Genomic DNA, 22,005 nt, shown 5'->3' on the forward strand with positions numbered 1-22,005 from the left:
ATACAGAAGGCGCAGTTCTGAGGGTAGAAAGATGACAATGAAGTAGATTTAAACCAAGTCCAAAAGAGGCGAGGCCATGTAACCCACAGAGACCATCAGCCAAGAGTCAGGGCTGCCTGTCTGCCAGGCTGAACTCCTCCAGCAAACCTACAGTAAACACTCCTCATGTGTCACCCCAGTAAATCCCCCTTATCTAAGCTAGCTAGAAAGGAATTCTGTTCCTTATAACAAAACGGACCTATGACGTCTAATTTCCTCTTTGCTCATACAAGGCATTGGCTCAATGGTTAATTCAAAGACTATCATCCACTCTATTTTAGATTAAATTTCACATTAACATTTGAGGGCTTTATTTTAGGAGCTGATTGCCAATGCCAATTAATAAAGAAATAAAGAGAGTTATCAGCCAGTCCAAATCAAAAATTAAATCAATACTTAAGTGGTAATCTCATTAACATTACTGATGGAATACTTGCATCCATCTGCTACTCTTGTATGTAAGCAATTTTAGCTTTTTAACATACCCTTTCATGGCTTAAGTGAAAATCTATTTAGATACTGTATTTCACAATGTTCCTTTCTATATCCTTTGCCACCAGTTTTTCTCCCCACCCACTGTCTCAGTATTTCCTTCTTTTTGTATGTATTTAATTATTAGTGGAATCTGAAACAGCACTATATTTAAAAACAGAGTTGAAAACTATGAAATAAAATATACTCTGCTGAACCTCTTAACGTAATGAATGCTGAACAGTGATTTAATCTTATCACTATGTTTAACATCACTTAAAAACCCAAGCAGTCTTAATTCATGGGCCATTGAGTATTTTGTGAAACTTTACATTTATTTTCCACTGTTATGGCAATTGCTTTTGAAACTACAGTCATAAATAACTTCTTGAAAAATTATGTTTTAATTTTATAAAAGGTTTAAAAGTTTGACCAGGTGTCCTTTTATTAGCTAGAATGCAAGACCCATTAAGGTTGGGCTTTTCATCAATTTTGCTTATTAATGTATCCTTGGTATCTAGGGAAGCACTGAGTACACAGTACACATCTAATAAATACTTCTTGAATAAATAAGTCACAGAATGTGTCAGTAGATGAGAAATAAAAAATAAGACTCTCACGATCGTTATGACCCTGACTTGTTATATGACCCTGGGCGTGTACTTGATTATTTTTATCCAGCTTTCATTTCCTAAATATTTACTGAGTGCCTATGGTGTGCCAGGAACTCTAGCTGGGAGCAAGGACACCAAGATGAATAGATCACAGACCATTCCCTCTAGGGGCTCACGATGAGAGGGTCACCGTCAAGTGTGCATTCTTTGTAAGACAAGACGGTAAGTAGGACACATGTTGAATAAATAAAATGTTAAGTGAACTTAGAGCATGGAGTTGCTTATTCTTCAAAATAATATTATGCAAATAAACTATTTCTCCTATGCAGTCATACATGAATCATTCTACAGGTCACCAAGGTACCAATCAAGACATTAAAAGGGTCATTTGTTAGATGTAAAAGGTCTAAAATTAGTAGCAGAGGTTTAAAAATATCTTTCTTGTTCATGCATTAAAATTTTCCTTCAAAACAACTTACTATAAGCACTTTACAATTTATATCATGCTGAGACTGTGTGAAACTGATGGAGACAGAAGAGTCTTCTGGCACACTGCAGATCATCCCCTCCTTTGTAATATACACGAAGAAGGTATGCCCGGTGCTCAAGAGCCTTGACTATGGACTCAGACAAAACCAGGTTTCGATACCACCTCCTGAATTTCCATGTCATCTAACTCAGTAAGTCAGGACCAAGTTTTTATCTACACCAGAAAAACTATCTCCTTGGTGTCTAGAAACATAGTTCATAAAGGCAAACTTATGCCTATTATAAATTACCTATCTTTCCTGATCACGTATCAATATGATATAAAAGGAGCTACATTTCACTCCAGTTTCCAATTTATATTATGGAACATAAATAATTTTAATTGACTTCATCAGCACTGCTGAATTTATACAGTCTTTACTATTCCTTGTTTAGAATTTTTCTGACATCAGTGACAGGGAACTCAAGTCTTCTGAATAATCTACCAAGGGTTTAATATTTAACAAAAAGCATTAAATGTCAGTATTTACCATTTACTCTGAACATACATGTTCTATCCACAAAAAACAGAAATCATCATGTGCTAGATGAAAGGAGACATGTAAGAGGAAGCATCATATTAAACCCACTGAAAATGCTTCTCTTTCTAATTCTTTAAATTGAAAGACGTAACAGAATTTTATACTCTCTAAACTCCTCTAATAAAAGCTCCCATGTCACACCACTGGTAACTGCAATATCCACATGCACCATTTTCAAAGAGCCTTAAAGTTCAAACACACTTTCACAAATACTAACTCATTTAATTCTGACAATAATCCAGTGAAGTGTGTTTGCTAAGGAAAAATAAACTAAATCTCATGAGGTCAAGAAACTGCGTGGCCTAAAATCAGAGTTAGCAACCTAGTCTTCTGACCTCATGTTCAGTGTTCAGTCCTCCCTTCACACTCAACATTTAGTTTCAGGGCAAACATAAAAGTTGGAAGATGTTTGTGGACCCACTTTATTCTTCGCTTGACAATCACCCTGACTTCTTAATTATACAGTCAGATTTTCAGTACACCTGAGTAGATCTCTTTGAGTAAATATGCCAAGAAACAGACTAAACATTTTGCTGTTCCTAGATAAAATCAACTTTTAGAAAGAATATAAAAGCAAAATTCACCAGGTCACAATCTTCTTAAAATTATATTATAAAAGTGAACCTGAATTAGAGACTACAGATGAAATGACTTTCCTAGAAAATTTTCTATATTGTTAAAAAAACTGGAGTTTTGATACTATTTAAGAACTAAGGTGAATATAAATGTTTCATAATTTATTTAATTCCAGGCCTGTATGAAATTCTATGCTCTTTCCTGACAATTCATACCAAGAATTATGAGTTACTGCTATTATCTATACACTTTCAGAATAAGAATATAAAAGTAAAGTAAGAAAAATGTACATAAGGGGAAAGACATAGGCTACCCACTCCAGTTTTCTGGCCTGGAGAATTCCATGAACTGTATAGTCTATGGCATCACAAAGAGGTGGACATGACTGAGCGACTTTCACTTTCACTGTAAAGTAGAAATAAAAATAAATAAGAACTTAGACTAAGTTGAATAATACATTATACCCTTTGGGGGGGAAAAAATCTTAAGTATGAGGTGCTTTCCGTCTCTGCAGACTTCCCAACACAATTCAAATTAATGAAACACAACATCTGGGTTATCAGAACACTGCAATAAACAATATAAATGTGATTAGGTAATGACTTAATGAGAGGTCACGGCACGTAAAGTTGACCTTAAATTTGTGTTAACCACCAATATCAATGGGCTCCCCAGGTGGCTCAATGGCTAAAGAATCCGCCTGCAATGCAGGAGACACGAGTTCGATCCCTGGGTCAGGAAGGTTCCCTGGAGAAGGAAATGGCAACCCTCTCCAGTCGTGCCTGGAGAATCCCATGGACAGAGGAACCTGGCTGGTTACAGTCCATAGGGTCACAAAGAGTTGGACGCTACTGAAGCGACTGAGCACACACACACACACACAATACCAATACCAAATATTTCGTTCCCTTCAGGACACTGGAGAATAGGATTTTTCTTCTCAGGAGCGGTTCTGGGATACACTAGAAGCATGCAATCAGACACGTCAGGTTTCTCCTCACACTCTCCCATTCTACAAAAAATGTCCTAATTTCCATTCCTCCCTTTCCTAGAAAACAATCAAAAGAGTCCTCAGAAACTAAATTAGGATGGATTGTCCAGAAACGTTAAGTGGCACTGACATGCTTGACACTGCTTATTTCTGTAAGACATCAAACACAAGAGAAATCACTGTCGACCTTACTTCGCAGGATGTCTTACCCTCAAGAAGTCTCTGATAAAACAGTGAAGTAGAAAACATGATAAAACGAAAGGCAGAGCTAAACACCTGGGGATGAAACACGCTCCACCTGACGCTCTCCTCTGATCGCCTCATTTTGCAGTGGAGTCTTTCTAGAAACACTGTTTCTATTTAGTAACAATGAGATCACCTAAAACAAATACCCTGCATCTGATAATGTTTGGAATTTAATGGTAGGCAATGAGATTTTTTTAAATTTCTTATTTTTTAACTATAAAAATTATACTGAAAGATATGAGTAGAAAATACACTGAATATTTGGATAAACACTCTTAAAGTTCTTCAGTTTTAAACATTAGGAAGGAAACATTTTATACTACTAAAAAGAAAAATTTTGCTGTCTTTTCAGTAAAAAGTTTCTAACTTTTATACATAATTTAAGTCCTTTTTTCTATACAGATACTTTAAGTGGCAAATGATCTAATGTTATCTTGCTGCCAACTTTAAAAGATGTTACGATATACCTACTTGTCAAAGCTTTAGTGAAATAATTGCATTGTTCTTGTCAAAAATCTGGTTCAGGCCCAGATTACATAAAAAGGTAAATTAGCTCTACTGAAAATTTATATTATTGGTTAATCCTACATATGCCATAAATCTTTAGAGGCATGCTGTTGAAACATTTGATACAGTCGTATTCCTATTTGCTCACACAACTTATTTAAAAACATTTTGGAAACAAAACCAGAGAAAAAAAATAAAATGGAGGAAAAAAATTTTTTTTAATTGATTTTACTGTTTACAACAGTTCATAGTGAACATTATCATGAACCCTGGAACATAGCGTTGCATGGTCATTATCAGATCTTAATATGAAAGAAGCCACTTTTTGCACTTTTCTAAAATTCACTGGTTATTTCAAACCTAGTACTGCATTATGACAAATATAACCTGAGTCAGATAAGGCTGGATTATGGAATCAAGTTCTAAACATTCAGAACCATGGAGATAAGACAGAGTGCAAAGTTAGAAAGATTGGATGGATAAAACAGACAAACTCTGATATTAAATATCACCAACATGTGAAACGATTTAAAATGTAAGTTTTAATTTTCCTCTAGTAAAGATCAAGTCTCAGGCGTTTTAAAAGCAGTTGTCCTTAGAGATTTAACAGCATCATGAAAATAAGATTGGTGTTCAAATGAAATACACTGTATTTCGAGGGAACAAAATGATGGTGAATCATGTTTTCAAAAGTTAAAAAGTGGTATAAGACTTTGCACATACCAGTATTTTAGTAACAACTGCTGAATATTCTGCTTAAAGTTCCACAAATTAAAGACTGACATCACAATCACATCAGAAGTAAATAAGTATGTGATTAAGAAGAATAAGAACAATAACGGTAGTAATAGTTATAGTAACCACATGTATTGAGTATTTTGGGGTCATGGACTGTAACTTACATATTTATTCCACACAAAAACTGTCATAAATATTCTACTGTTCCCATTTCAAAGATGAAACTATTTAGAAAAGTTAGACGATTTACCCTATACTAGATGCTAGAAAGTAGATTTGATATCATAAAATTTAAAATACCAATGATCTTGAGAAATATAATACATGCCATATTTGAAAGCCAACCATCTCCTCTTGAAAAATACAGTAATGTCTTTCTAACTGGGCTGGCCAGGTGAGATTAAGGAAAAATCAACACCGTAGGCAGGTTTACAGATAAGAAATTTAAGTCCTCACAGAGAAAATGATAATAAGATCAAGAATTGGTCAAACTGCAAAAGTCCTTACCAAAAAAAAAGTCCTTAAAAATACTTGCACAATCATACCCATTTTTGAACACTTATTGTGTGCTAATTTGAAAATTAGTTCAATTAATTTTCACAGCTACCACAGGTAGCAGTGTAGCAGCACTGTCAGTCGCTCAGTCGTGTCCGACTCTTTGCGACCCCATGAACTGTAGCCCGCCAGGCTCCTCCATCCATGGGATTCTCCAAGCAAGAATACTGGAGTGGATTGCCATTCCCTTGTCCAGAGGATCTTCCTGACCCAGGGATCAAACCCAGGTCTCCTGCACTGCAGGCGGATTCTTTACCATCTGAGCTACAGGGAAGATCTAAAGCAGTAGCAGCACTACCACAGGAGTTGTTGCCAAAAGGTGGCAGTATCAGGACGCAAGCCAGAAAAATTGATCTGGTCCCCTATAGCCCATGTAATCAGCCACCATGCTATGACCAGGGGCATTTTCCTCATTTTCATCTCCCAGGCTGTGCTCACTGGGAAATCTTCGTGACATCCCTTTCCCTACATTGTATATGAAATACTTGAACAACTGTTACACATTGTACATGAATATCCATTCCAAGAGGTCTAGTCCACGAAAATGTCTATTTCATTCTCAGAGGTACTGACTCACCTTGAATCTCGGATACCTGAGATGCAGAATAAGTCATATACTTAAGAAGGAAAACATTTCAATAACCTTTATTTCTCAACATCCATCCACCCAAGATAACCTCATGTCATGACCAAAACACCTATTTCATCCCTTCTTTTCTGCCCATATAGTGGCCACTGGACCATCTTTCTAAGTGATGCAAAGTCATCTTGCTCTTCTCTTCATCTCCCCAAACAATCCCAGCAGGAACTATTCTAACACTGCAACTCGATTCGATTTTACCACCTTTTCCCAGCCTCAATCCTGTTTCAATGATTAACCCCAAATGGACTGACTGGCAATTTCGTACATTGGAACAGAAAGTTTTAACCTTTAAGAAGAAGGTATGCAGAAGTAAAGTTACATGCACTACTAGTACGGGTAAGGAAAGCTCACAGTCAGGGCAGGATTTGCATAAAGATAATCATATTCGGTACATTTTTATCACAACCAGTTTCCAAGAGATAGCCTCTCCAGTTTCGTTACTGATTTTATAGCAGTAGAAACAGCATAGTTTGTAGCAATTACAGGTTTCATAAAATCAAACTGCAGTTATATTTTAAAAGAAGAATGCTTGTCATGAAATTCCCCTTGCAATAATGTTAACACACTATATTTTACATTAAGTAATAAAAAATATCTTCAAACATATCAGCACACGTTTATCTAATAAATATAGCAATCAATATACCAAAGTCTTTTTACAGTAGCCTATTTTTTCCCTCTGCCACGGCTCTATTTAGTTACTGTAACTTTCTGACTGATACCAAGGCAGAAATATTTCAGAAGAGGTCATGACATCAAAAATCATCCTCAAGAGGAAGTAAATATTCAAACATTCACCTTGTCTTAGTGAGACAAGCAGTTTCTGGTCTGCAGCAACCCCATGAATCTGAGATTGAACTGGATGCTTGCTGATCCTTTGGAGAAAGTATCCCCGGAACAGGTGTGAGTGGTACTCACAGAAGGTGCTCAAAAGCACCATTCACCTGCAACACAAGAAATGCAAATCTGTTAACCGAGTTTCCAACATTATTTATACACATGAATAGCAGCCTTACTCTCCTCTTTACACTCACAGCTCAGAGGCAGGCTCATTTAGACATCAAGAGCACGGTCTCCAGGTTAGAGGAACAAACTTCATGTCACAGCCCAGCCACCCATGCTATCTTTTCGAGAAGCTATATGTGCCCTCCACAGAGGGCTACGGAAAGAATCATGAATACAAATAAAATGCTTTTAACAGTGATCCATGAAGAGCAGGTATTTTATTCCTTCTTTTTTTTTTCCTATTCTTGGTTACAAGTTAGGAAGATTATCGTCCATTTACTGAGCACATAATACAAAGCACTGGGTTGGTGCTTTATAGAAATGACCTCACTTCATCCTCAGAATAGACGTTACTCCTTTTATTTTCTAGATAAGGAGACTGAGACTTGGGGAATTAGCAATTTGCTGAAGTTAGACAACAAAGTAGTAGCACTGGCACTTAAACCAGGTCTGATGCTCTTCAACATTCCTGTTGCATCTGAATGCTTTCATATTGGGGGGCTGCCTGTCATAGTTTGATGTTCTCCACAGAAAAGCAGGAAATATGGCAAGTTTAACTATTTAATATAAAATGCTATTTTTATAAATGTATCTCAAATTTACTAAGTTTTAGGAGACAGAGTGATTCAGAAACAAATTAGTAAGTTTCAGCACATGAAACAAACATATTAAAACAACATCCAAAGAAATTTCTCTCCCTCTCTATCATGAAGGATCTGATTCATGGTGTAATTTACCATCATGAAAAGATAAAAGGCAACTTTTTCAAATTGCTTACAGTCAAATTTACAGAACAAAGATGACTGTGTACTAAAGTCAAATTGATAAAAATTATGTTTTCATTGTAAAATTAGTATCTTCATTACAGATCTGCAGAGAATAAAATATAGTTAATACAAATATTTATAAAAATATTTAACTACATCATCATCAGATCAGATCAGTCGCTCAGTCGTGTCTGACTCTTTGTGACCCCATGAATCGCAGCACGCCAGGCCTCTCTGTCCATCACCAACTCCTGGAGTTCACTCAGACTCACGTCCATCGAGTCAGTGATGCCATCCAGCCATCTCATCCTCTGTCATCCCCTTCTCCTCTTGCCCCCAATCCCTCCCAGCATCAGAGTCTTTCCAATGAGTCAACTCTTCGCATGAGGTGGCCAAAGTACTGGAGTTTCAGCTTTAGCATCATTCCTTCCAAAGAAATCCCAGGGCTGATCTCCTTCACAATGGACTGGTTGGATCTCCTTGCAGTCCAAGGGACTCGCAAGAGTCTTCTCCAACACCACAGTTCAAAAGCATCAATTCTTCGGCGCTCAGCCTTCTTCACAGTCCAACTCTCACATCCATACATGACCACAGGAGAAACCATAGCCTTGACTAGACGGACCTTTGTTGGCAAAGTAATGTCTCTGCTTTTGAATATGCTATCTAGGTTGGTCATAACTTTCCTTCCAAGGAGTAAGCGTCTTTTAATTTCATGGCTGCAATCACCATCTGCAGTGATTTTGGAGCCCCGAAAAATAAAGTCTGACACTGTTTCTACTGTTTCCCCATCAATTTCCCATGAAGTGATGGGACCAGATGCCATGATCTTCGTTTTCTGAATGTTGAGCTTTAAGCCAATTTTTTCACTCTCCACTTTCACTTTCATCAAGAGGCTTTTTAGTTCCACTTCAATTTCGGCCATAATCATTGCTAATAATACGGTGCATTTTCTTCTAGACTGTTTTTCTATGGTTTCCTTTTTTTCTAGATACAACAATACCAAATCTTGTTTTCTTAATAGAACATAAACCAAAGTTTTAATAGTTTGTAAATATTTTATATTTACATTTTATATTTTCTGGAGGAGGTCCGGTAGCTCTATTATTTTTCACTTTATTATTAGTATTAGCAAATGCAATCAGATGAAATAAATCAAGAATAATAAGTGGTAAAACTATTTCTACTAGTTGATATGATACCTGGAAAATGCTAAAGAATCAATATAAACAGTACCTCAAATAATAAAAGAATTTGGTAAGGCAACAGAAGATGACAATATTCATAAATTAAGACCTTCCATAGACACTGCATTATAAATAAGTTATATAAGCATAATGAAAAAGATGGGGAACAACAGAACTAACCTAAGTAAACTTCAGAAACAGTGTTCTGATTGCATACGTTAAAGCTGAAGACAAAAAGAACTGTACGCATACTGCACTCTAGTTAAAGATTTGGTTTTTCACAGAGGTATACAATTGCAATTGTGAAACTACTTTATGTACATTTTCAGAGTGAGTTAATAAATACATTGAGGATAATAAACAAAGTTTCTTGGTGTTAAAAACAAGAGCTACTAGAAACAGAAATGGGCTAGAATGAACTCTGATGATGGACTAGAATCAGATACATCAATATGAACTCATGATTATGTGTGTGCGTGTGTATACACACAAATAGATGTAAGACAGATATAGACATGTGTATGTGCACATGTGTGTGTTTGTATATACACAACTATCTCCTATTTCTGTCAGGGGAGAGAAATCCTAGAAGCAATTGTGAAAATTTGTTGAACACACCAAGAACCCAGAACTTGGTTTCCAAGTATTCTTCTTCAATAAGAGGAACCCAAAATCCTGGGAGGAAGGCTGATCTCAGGATCGTGGCAGAGATGAGCGTGACAAGGGAATGGGGCAAGATAAGTCCTCAGGATCCTGTGGGGCCAGAAAGTCAGCACAGTGCTCAAATTGTGATGGCAGGTCAAAAGGAAGCAGGAGCCAGCCTGAAGGTGCTCCTGACGGCCAGATAATCATCATGAACTTTATCTCAAGCAATAACAAATATTCTTGAGTTCATACTCCACGTAAGTGATTGAACAAATAAATAAGGGTGAGATAGCTCACTCTTAGAGTAAAATTCAAATTAATAAATACAGAAGGAATGATGCAAATAGAAAAATCAACCTCTCATAACCACCACCGTAATAACTGTTACAGAGCCATGAGTCAGTGATGGAAGCTAAAATTAGTGGGCAAAGATATATGAGAAAACAGGATACCTGTGTATTTCAAACTGTCTTCCCACAAGAAACTTACGAACTACAAAGGGCAAAAAAATGTAAATTTAGAGTGCAGAAAAGTGATAAACTCCACCTCAATTAAGTGATCAAACTTATCACCACTAGGAATAAGGCACATCCACATCGTTTACCTCCTTATATGATTCACTGAGGTCACACCATCACTTCTGGGGTATTCTTGCCAAAAACGAGTAATCTAAATTTCATCATGAAGAAACATCAGACAAATACAAATTGTAAGACATTCCTCAAATTAACTGGCCAGCACTTTTCAGAAATGCCAAGGTCGTAAAGATAGACAAAGTCTAGAGAAGTTCCTCAAGTCAAAGGAGAATAGAGAGATGTGACAGCTAATACAATGTGTCATCCTAGATTTGATCCTGAAATAGGAAAAAGACATCTGTGGCACAACTGGAAAAATTTAAAGAAGGCTTATAAGTGGTACTGATTTTTATAGCTAATATTAATTTCATGATTTTTTAATTGTACTACAATTACGTAAGATGTCAACATGTAGTGAAGCTGGGGGATAAGTTTATAAGATCTCTATGTCCTACTTTTGCAAACGTTTTGTAACTCAACTTACTTCAAAATGAAAGTTTAAAAACATTTCAAAAGTACTTGGGAAGTAAATAGTAAACTAAATTCAAATAGGTGAAAGAAAAGAATAAAAATGAATATGAAAACAATTGAGTAGAAGCAAGTTTTATAATGGAAAAAAACAACTATGCCAAAAGTTGTTTTTTTAAACTCTTCATAAGACAAAGAAGGAAAATGAAATTGAGCAATACCACATCTCTACAGTAAATAAAAGGGTGTTGGAAATAGCTTTACATTACTAACTTATAAAACAGAACAGCTGGAAAGGACGTGGAGAAAAGGAAACCGTCTTGCACTGTTGGTAGGGATATAAACTGATATAGACACTATGGAGAAGGTCCATCTAATCAAAGCTATGGTTTTTCCAGTGGTCATGTATGGATGTGACAGTTGGGACTGTAAAGAATGCTGAATGCTGAAGAATTGATGTTTTTGAACTGTGGTGTTGGAGAAGACTCTTGAGAGTCCCTTGGACTGCAAGGAGATCCAACCAGTCCACCCTAAAGGAGATCAGTCCTGAATATTCATTGGAAGGACTGATGCTGAAGCTGTAACTCCAATACTTTGGCCACCTGATGAGAAGAACTGACTCATTAGAAAAGACCCTGAGGCTGGGAAAAATTGAAGGCAGGAAAAGAAGGGGACCACAGAGGATGAGATGGCTGAATGGCATCACTGACTCGATGAACATGAGTTTGAGCAAACTTCGGGAGTTGGTGATGGACAGGGAGGCCTGGCGTGCTGCAGTCCATGGGGTTGCAAAGAGTCGGACATGACTGAGCGACTGGACTGAAGTGATAGAGAACAGTATGAAGATTTCTTCAGAAAAACTAGGAATAAAACTACCATGTGACCCAGAAATCTCACTACAGAACATATACCCTGAGAAAACGATAACTGAAAAAGACATATGTACCCCAATGTTCACTGAAGCACTATTTACAATAGCTAGGACATGGAAGCAACCTAGATTCTACTGACAGATGAATGGATAAAGAAGATGTGGTACATATATACAATGGAATGTTACTCAGCTATTAAAAGGAACAAACTTGAGTCAGTTCTAGCGAGGTGGATGAACCTAGAGCCTGTTACAGAGATATCATATATTAACGCATATATACGGAAACCAGAAAAATGGTACTGATGAACGTATCTGAAGGGCAGCAATCGAGACTCAGAGAATGGACTTATGCACAGCCAGGGGCAGGAAAGTGTGGAACTAATTAAGAGAATAACATTAACATAATGTTATTATTATGTTATTATTAAGAGAATAGGTATTATTCATACATTATTGTATGAATAATAGTTAATGGGAAGTTGCTGTAGAACACAGGGAGCTCAATCTGGGCTCTGTGAAAACCTAGAGGAGTGCGATGAGTGGAAGGTGGGAGGGAGTTTTAAGAAGGAGGGAACATATATGTATCCTTATGGCTGATTTATGCTGATATTTGGCAGAAACCAATGCAACACCGTAAAGCAATTATCCTCCAATTAAAATAAATTTTAAAAATAAAAAATAGAACAAAGTCAAGAACTCACCACATATATGGCTGTCTCGTTTATGACAAAGATGCCATCCCATTCAGTATGGAAAACAACGAGTCAAGTTTTCCAATAAGTAGCACTTGATTGAAAATGAAAAAAAGGACTACTTCTCCCACACTATATCCAAAATGGAAAAAATAATTCCAAGTAGACTGTAGACTAACATGAGAGGTAAAACAAGACAGCTTCTAGAAAAATGGCTAAAATTACAAAAACCAAGTGTTGAAAATGATATAAAGGAAGTGGAATTCTTATATGACTGGTCCACGTGTAAATTGGACAGAAGAATCATCATAGCTGTTTTAGTCATAAAAGCCAAAACTTAGCATCAAAGCAAATGTCTATCAACAATAGAATCAGTTAATAAATTGCACCAGTTATAAAACTGACTGCTCTTTAGCCATAAAGAACAAACAACTGTTGCCTACTGCATAGAGCAACCAGACATACTACATAGTTAAAAAAATTCAAAAGAACACAGTTTATCATTCCAATGACATAAACTCAAGAAACCGATGACACTAATTTATAGTAAAAAAAAAAAAAATGCATTATACTGATTACTTCTGGAAGGTATTCAGAAATGCAACAAGGGAGTTCTTTGAGCTGGTGATAATGTTCTGTGTCTTCCTATCAGTAGGGGTTATATAGGTGTAGTAACACCTTGTGCCGGGAGCCGGTGAGGCATTCCACTCGTGACAAAGGTCATGAGGAAGGAGGCTCAGCATATGCAAAGGTGGGATCGAGCCTCAGGAGTCCACCCGGATATTCTCGAGGATCTACCCCCAAAAAAACCAGAGTCTGCCTACTTTATTGCTTTGTGCTCTCACCTCTGACTTTACTGGGGGCTGTCCCCCACCACCATCTCGCTCTCTCTGTCAAAGAGTTAACTTACAGCTCCAATTAATAAAGTTCCTGGGCAACTAGGAGTGTTTAAATCCAAACCCCTCAGATGGCTCTCTAACTCACCTGTCAAGTTTACCCAGACTCCTACAGCTATGCATACGATTGTTTACTGTCTCCCAGCCTCCAGAGGCACGGGAAGCTTAAGATATTCAAATAGCTTAGAGCCTCTCAGAGAATTAGAAACTGTCAGAATAAGACTAGTTAAGGATTTCATTGATGAGCCAATGCTTGTTGCCAAGTTTTCACATCCCCTGAATTGTATCCTTGAATATGTATTAATTGTTGGTATGTAGAAAAAATAAGTAGTGGCCTTGGTGTTAGTAAATTTAGACCCTTAAGGTAATAAATTCTTTCCTTTGTTGTAAACCCATTACACATCCGCCCTATAGGAATGCAATTTTATCTTCGGAAGATGGCGCCAAACCTTAAAATAATTACTCTTAGAGAAAATAAGTCTTTGTTTTTAAGTCTTTGTCAAGAGTCATAAAATGTTAGTAGGTCTTCTGGCCAGAAGATGATGTAAATCACCTAAACCATTTGTATACGATAAATTTGCAGGAAAGAAACCCTGGTTTTTGATAAGGATCAAAAACTGCTGACTTTGCATCCCCTATTATCCTCTATGTGTAACTTAGGGTATAAAAACCCCTGTTGAAAATAAAGCTATGGGCCTTGCTCACCAGCGCTTGGTCTCCCCATGTCATTCTTTTCACATTCTGGCTGAAGTCTCCATCTGCAGCGCGGAACCCACCACGCTTACTAATTATGCCTGGGCTTCTAAGACCCACTCGAGAAGGTGTCTAGGGTGAGGCACCTTCCGCTATTCGCGAGGGTGCCTGCGGCCTACGTAAGTGGTGCAAACTTCTTGTCTTGAAGTTTTATTGGTCTCCTGCATAAACCAAGCTACTCAGCCTCTTTTCTCCACTGAATTTTCCTACTGAGCTATCCTCATTCTATTATTTTTTATATCTCTAATTAGCATATAAATAGTCGCCTAGGCCATCTCTCCTTCGAATACCCTGGATCAGCTGGGGCTGGACCCCGGCAACCTTATATTCATTAAGCTGTACATTTTAACATTCATGTACATGCATGTGTCATATTGTATGTAAGTAATTAATCAGTAAAAATTAAAATTTTTTTTTCTTGAATGAATCCTCTTGTCTTCATTTTCATAGTTTAAATATTTTACCTATCAGACAGAGTTTTCCAAGGGATGCAATTAAAATTGGGTATTAATTTCTGAGAATCCATTTCTCCATCATATAACAGAAAAAAGGAAAAGAATGGTTTTTATTGTCCAGCTCCTTTGCTGAAAATGGATGCTTAGCTCTCTTCATTACTCTTAAGAGTGAGAAAAGATATTATCCTTTCTCTTATAGTAAATGCTGACTATTCCATCCATTCAAAGTGTTTATTTATTTTCCAAAAAATTAAGGGAAATGTTATTGGATACTCAACAGTTCAGTACTCTGGGATGTCTTAGAAAAAATATGTGTACCAAATCTGATTGTTTAGGAAAAAGACAAACTTAAAATGAGGCATAATAAAATAATGCATTATATTTTTTCTAAATAAATACTTCCAGCTATATAAAGCTACGAATGCAAAACATATTTAAATTCTCCTTAACATTAAAAAATGTAATCACATTTTCCCTCAATAATTGTGAAATTTCTAGAATTTTCCATTTCCACCAACTCAATCAACTAACATTTATTTGAAATCTTTTTGAACTGTAGTCCTCCATGATTTTTTCCTCTGAAAGTTATACTTTAAAAAAAGTGAATAATAAACAGTCCTTTTCTTTTTGGATTTCACATTCTGTCCCAGAAGACAAAATACTACAATATTTCTAAAGCCACACTTGACATAAGAAAAGTAGGGACTAGTCACAGAGGTACTGACATCTAGCAAGAGCATATAAAATGCTCAAGGTCTCCATCAGCCTCTATACTCACAGCTCCTATAATACAGTGTCTTGAGCATGGCCGGGTACCAATGTATTTTTTTTCTAAATTCCATAAAGGAAACACAAAAAGAAAAAGTTCAGTTACAAGCAATATCTTCTGTGAAGAGAAAAAACTGGGAAACACATACACAGTCAATTATAAAAAGCAAAATAATACAATAAATTCAATCTGGCAGCTGGGATATGTTTCCATTATCCAGAAATTTTACTTATTTATCACCCTTCTGTTCAACACAATTGCCAGGTAAGTGAGGCAATTACTAAAATGTCATTGCCAGACCCAGGAACAAAAAAGGAACTGTCACAGGACCATTTCAGTTCAGGTCAGTCACTGTCAGGTCCAACTCTTTGCAACCCATGGACTGCAGCAGGCCAGGCTTCTATGTCCGTCACCAACTCCTGGAGCTTGCTCAAATTCATGTCCATCAAGTTGGTGATGCCATCCAACCATCTCATCCTCTGTCGTGCCCTTTCCCTCTTGCTTTCAATCTTTCCCAGCATCGGGGTCTTTTCTAATGAGTCAGTTCTTCACATCAGGTAGCCAAAGTATTGGAGCTTCAGCTTCAGTCCTTCCAATGAATATTCAGTTGATTTCCTTTAGGATTGACTGGTTTGATCTCCTTGTAGTCCAAGGGACTCTCAAGAGTCTTCTCCAACACCACAGTTCAAAAGCATCAACTCTTCAGTGCTCAGCCTTCTTTATGGTCCAACTCTCGCATCCATACATGAGTACTGGAAAAACCATAGCTTTGACTAGATGGACCTCTGTCAGCAAAGTAACGTATTTGCTTTTTAATATGCTGTCCAGGTTGGTCATAGGTTTTCTTCCAAGGAGCAAGTGTCTTTTAATTTCATGGCTGCAGTCACCATCTGCAGTGATTTTGGAGCCCAAGAAAATAAAGCCTCTCACTGTTTCCATTGTTTCCCCATTTATTTGCCACGAAGTGATGGGACCAGATGCCATGATCTTATTAGTGCTTTGAATGTTGAGTTTTAAGCCAGCTTTTTCACTCTCCTCTTTCACTTTCATCAAGAGGCTCTTAGTTCCTCTTTGCTTTCTGCCATGAGGATGGTGTCATTTACCTCTGAGGTTATTGATATTTCTCCTGGCAATCTTGATTCCAGATCTCGCGTGATGTACTCTGCATATAAGTTAAATAAATAGGGTGACAATCTACAGCCTTGATGTACTCCTTTCCCGATTTGGAAACAGTCTGTTGTTCCATTTCTGGTTCTGTTGTTTCTTGTCTTGCATACAGATTTCTCAGGAGGCAGGTTAGGTGGTCTGGTATTCCCATATCTTTAAGAATTTTCCAGTTTGTTGTGATCCACACAGTCAAAGGCTTTAGCATAGTCAACGAAGAAGAAGTAGACGTTTTTCTGGAATTCTCTTGCTTTTTCTACAACCCAATGGATGTTGACAATTTTCTTTTTGGTTCCTCTGCCTTTTCTAAATCCATCTTAAACATAGGACCATTTTCTTATTTCCCCTAGAACTTGATAGAGTTTCATAATATATAAATATTTTGGTCCATTATATTTCAATAGTCCTCTTTTGACTTTTGATCTATTCTTTTCATATGGAGAAGGAAATGGCAACCCACTCCAGTATCCTTGCCTGGAAAATTCCAGAGACAGGGGAGCCTGACGGGCTACAATCCATGGGGGTCACAAAGAGTCGGACACCACTGAGCAACTAACACTTTTGCTTTTCTACTCTTTTCACACAATAGAGTTTCTCAGTTTCTCTGAATTCAATTCTTCCTAAGCCATTACCAATGTTTCAATTTGCAGGCTGGATCTAATTACTGAAGCATTTATCAGAACCCAGGTAGCAACGTGTTATTACCTTACTAATTAATGCTCCCCAGGAGACTCTGGAATGAATATAGGCCACTCTGCAAAAATAATGACCACTGAAATCATAGCCCTAACACACCATAAGGCTGCACATCTCAATACAGTCCATTTCATTAGGACTCTAGTAAAAGATGAAGAGGTTAACCCCAGAAACCTGCAGAGCAGCATAAACATGATATGGGCTTGTGGCTAAACCTTAGCACACAGTCCCCAGTTCTGCCTTTATGATTCTGATAGTGATGCAAACGCCACAGAAAGGAATATTAAAGAAGAATTACATAATCCTCTCTCCACCAATTGTTAGCTTGTTTGCTGTAGATTTAAACACTGCCACGGGCTTCTAGTGGTTGGCAGCTCACACTGCGGAAAATGTCACTGGCTTTTGCTATTCTACTAGCTGTGCTCCACAGAGCAGAAAATTAAGCCTGACATATTTGGGGGAGGAGTTTTCTGGTTTGTAAGAACTTATAAAAATAGCCATACTTATTTATTCCAGGGTCACATTTTTAAGTTCTTGGTCGTGCTGAAATAAACAATTTTAATACACGTGCTAAGTTCTTAGTTCCTTCCCTAAGGCAAACAGATTTTCATTTCTAACTTTAAAAGAAACACACACACAGTAAAAGAAAATATTTTTGTATCTATAGCTTATGAAAATTTTAAAAAACTATCTAAAACCATACATTTCTGCTTCAGTTTATTCTCCTTCTGAATAAAGTCTAAGTATTATAACTAGTCATTTATCAAAATATTAGCATTTCATGATGAATAACTTAGATTTGATGCACAAATATGATAGAATCCTGAATTTCCATCATACTTAAATTTACTTTGTTTCACACATTATTTGAATCATGCTACAATGTAAGACTAATGATCCCTCTTTAGCTGGAGGTTTGTTTTTGCATATTTGAAACATTTAGATGTGTTTTTTTCCTTCTGTTATAGGTGACATGTAGTTCTACCATAGGAATCACACAGGCTGCCTGACCAAACTTAATTTACAAATGTGGAATAAAACTATGAGTTACTGAAATGAGTCATAGAGTAAGATCCTCATTGAAGAAAAATACAGTAGTGTTTCTGGAAAAGTTTCTGGAAAAACGCAGACTTAATCATTCAGAGGCATCTGTCAACTTCATCAAAACAAGGACACACCTTCCTGCTGCTGCTGCTGCTGCTAAGTTGCTTCAGTCGTGTCTGACTCTTAGTGACCCGATGGACTGCAGCCTACCAGGCTCCTCCATCCATGGGATTTTCCAGGCAACAGTACTGGAGTGGGATGCCATTGCCTTCTCCACACACCTCCCTATCTCTTGCCAAATTTCTTTCTTCCCCAACTTTGTTCTTTCATGCAACCTCAAAGAAAGGAACTGTATCGGGCATCAAGATTCTATCTATAATAGGGACAAACCTGACTCCACATTGGATCTGTTTCTTTTACTTTAACCTTTGTATTCTGTTACTCTTTAAGTAATAGGGAGCTCAAATCTAGTGCTCTGTGACAACCTAGAGGGGTGGGATGGGGTGGGAGGGATGTACAAGAGCGAGGGGACACACACATATATATGGTTGATTCACATTGGTATTTGGCAGAAACTGGCACAAAATTGTAAAGCAATTATCCTCCAATCAAAAAAAAAAAAAATGTGGCCTAATAGCTTGAAATATTCAAGATAGCCCATTCTCAAGACTCTCACCTTTAAAGGTATAACACTTTTCCATTCTTGAAGAGACAAAAAGTTGCAGAATAGAGAACAACATGTGCCTGGCTGGAGGTTTACAGGCACATCATGACCTAACCTAGGAGGGCAGTGGCAAGAACACAGGATTCCAGCACCAAGAAGTTTGCAACAACCAACACCACCTTCTCCCTCTCTTAGCCTTTAAAAATGCTTTGCTGAAATCCTTCGAGGAGTTTGGGGTTTGGGGTGTGAGCCACCCATCTCCTTGTATGGCCTTGCAACAAACCTTTCTTTGCCCCCAACCTTGGTGTTTCAGTGTCTGGCCTCACTGTGTACTGGGCACACACATGCATTTGGTAACGTATCTGTCACATGACAGGTCCATTTTATTCTACGTGACAAGAATTACAGCCTTTGGAGAAAAAAGCTCCCAAAGTTCTGTCTTTCCCCAGCTCCTCATTTTTGTGCAAAGCCAGCAGTCTCACAGCACTGCTTTCTCTCACCGTGGCTTGGAAAGACATCTCTGTCTTTTTAAAGTTCTATTGATCACGCTAATGACATTTACTCAGCACCTGCTGAGCAAAAGTCACAGATCCACCTGCTCTAAGGACACAGAAACACACAGGCCATGGCATGGCTTTCCTTCAACAAAGATGAATGTCCTCTGATTGCTGTTTTATAAAGTAGCCCTGGATGCCTGACATGGTCCTAGCAGCCAAGAAATCTCTCATCCACTTACCCACACCTGTCATCTTGTCTTTCCCATCTTGCTTGCTTGCATGTTTGCTCCATTGTGTTAGACTCTTTGTGACCCCATGGACTGTAGCCCACTAGGCTCTTCTGTCCATGGAATTTTCCAGAGAAGAATACTGGAGTGGGTTGCCATCTCCAGGGAATCTTCCCAAGGGGAGAATCTCCAGGGGATCCAGGAGATCAAACCCACATCTCTTCCATCTCCTGCACTGGCAGGTGGATTCTTGACCACTGAACCAGCTGGTAAGCCCTATCTTTCCCATAAGTATTTCCATTCAAGTTAAGAAAAGCCAGCATTCCCTCCACGAACCACCACCATTCAAGCTGTACATGCTCTTTTCTTCAAATAGACACTGATGACAGTATTTTGCAGGAAATGTCTAAGCCTTAATTCTTATGTGATTTAATGCTTCTTCATCGATGATTCTCGGAGTGTGACTCCCCACTACCTTTGCATGAGTGATTGCAAATCCCTAGAGAAAAGAGATAGATTTTTGACTTTTTGAGCCCTCAACACAATTAAACACTAACGTCCTCTGTGATTATGAGGACGATCAACCCAGAATTACAGGTGCTCCTTTACTCACTCCAAAGCGTCTTCCAAGCAGAAACACAGGCCAAGAGGCTGTCTATGAAGTCCAGGGACCAAAGACAAGAAAGCAAGCATCTGGGTAACAATTCTGGTTCTTAGAAAACACCCCTGTTTTAAATGAGGTCAAGGATTTACTGCATTTAAAATACAAACTGACACACGCTGAAGCTCTCTGGTTTTTACTACCTTCAGAACCCTGGGCTGCTTATCTCCTATTTTGTTACAATTGCTTTATATTGTCTTGTTCTTTCTTTTTCTCTTTCTGGGTTCTGAGGTATGCCCTGGATCAGTGAAATCTTGCCCTGAACATAGGGCAGCAAGTCACAGGTTGTGTCCATCACCTTTCTCTAGCTGACATGTTTTAAATGGCCTGAAGTGTCTACATCTGTTCTCTTATGTCATTATAAGAAGCACCAAAAGGGAGCCCCACAACAAGCCAAACAAGCCCAGCCCAGCCTCCTCCGGGTCCTCAGGAGGCAGCAACCAACACTAGCAAGGTCCGTGTCTCCCATCACAAGACCATCCCTGCTCACTGTAAAAGGCTTTCTGTGGCCTTTGGCTCTTTGGTTGTTTTTTGTATGATGAGCAAATCTAGCTTAAAGAAAGCATTATTTTCAGACTGAGAAGTATTCTATGTCTTAAAAATGTAAAAATCTTGAAACTGTATATGTATAGTATACTTTATTTATACAGACACATCACAGAGATACTACAGGTCTGCTTCTAGGTCATTACAATAAGGCAAATAATCCAACAGAGCAAGTCACACACACTTTTTGGTTTCCTGGTGTGTATGAAAGTTACATTTGTACTACATTGTAGAGTATGAAGCATGCAACAACACTGTGCCTAGCAAAACAATGTACATGTCCAATTAAAAATACTTTATTGCTAAAAAATGCTAACCACCATCTGAACCTTCAGCAAGTTATAAATCTTTTTTGCAACATCAGAGATCACTGATCATAGATCATAACAAATATAACAACAATTAAAAGGTCTGAAATTGTGTGAGACAAAATGTGGCACAGAGACACAAAGGGAGCAAACCAAGAGAAAAGCAATAAAACTGGGATGTAGGGGCAGAATCCGAGGTCTCTGTATTATCTAAAATGTCCAGTTTTCAGCAAGAGACTTGAGACATGCAGAGAACAGGAAATTGTGAATTGTAGCCAGGAAAAGGGCTTCCCTGGTGGCTCAGCTGATGAAGAATCTGCCTGTAATGCCGGAGCCCCCAGATCGATTCCTGGGAAGGGAAGTTCCCCTGGAAAAGGGATAGGCTACCCACTCCAGTATTCTTGGGCTTCCCTGGTTTCTCACATGGTGAAGAATCTGCCTGCAATGTGGGAGACCTGGGTTTGATCCCTGAGTTGGGAAGAACCCCTGGAAGAGGGCATGGCAACCTACTGCAGTATTCCTGCCTGGAGAATCCCCATGGACAGAGGAGCCTGGCAGGTTACAGCCCCTGGGTTCGCAGTTGGACATGACTGAGTGACTAAGCAGCAGCAGCAGTCAGGAACAGGGCAGAAAACAGAAACTGAGTGAGTCTAGAGGTAGAGTTT

The 22,005-nt window shown here is 38.0% G+C and overlaps 1 protein-coding gene across 2 annotated transcripts in view; it reads right to left on the bottom strand.

Annotated features, from left to right (window-relative positions):
• The window catches only part of DLGAP1 (DLG associated protein 1), a 781,268-nt gene that overhangs the window by 659,249 nt on the left and 100,014 nt on the right, over positions 1-22,005 (bottom strand). For both annotated transcript variants that reach the window (XM_070778877.1, XM_070778878.1), the window contains exon 2: positions 7,249-7,394. The gene's annotated coding sequence lies outside the window, so the exon portion shown is untranslated. The remainder of the gene's footprint in view (positions 1-7,248; positions 7,395-22,005) is intronic.

This window comes from Bos indicus, chromosome 24, assembly GCF_029378745.1.
Source record: "Bos indicus isolate NIAB-ARS_2022 breed Sahiwal x Tharparkar chromosome 24, NIAB-ARS_B.indTharparkar_mat_pri_1.0, whole genome shotgun sequence".
NCBI lineage: Eukaryota > Metazoa > Chordata > Mammalia > Artiodactyla > Bovidae > Bos > Bos indicus.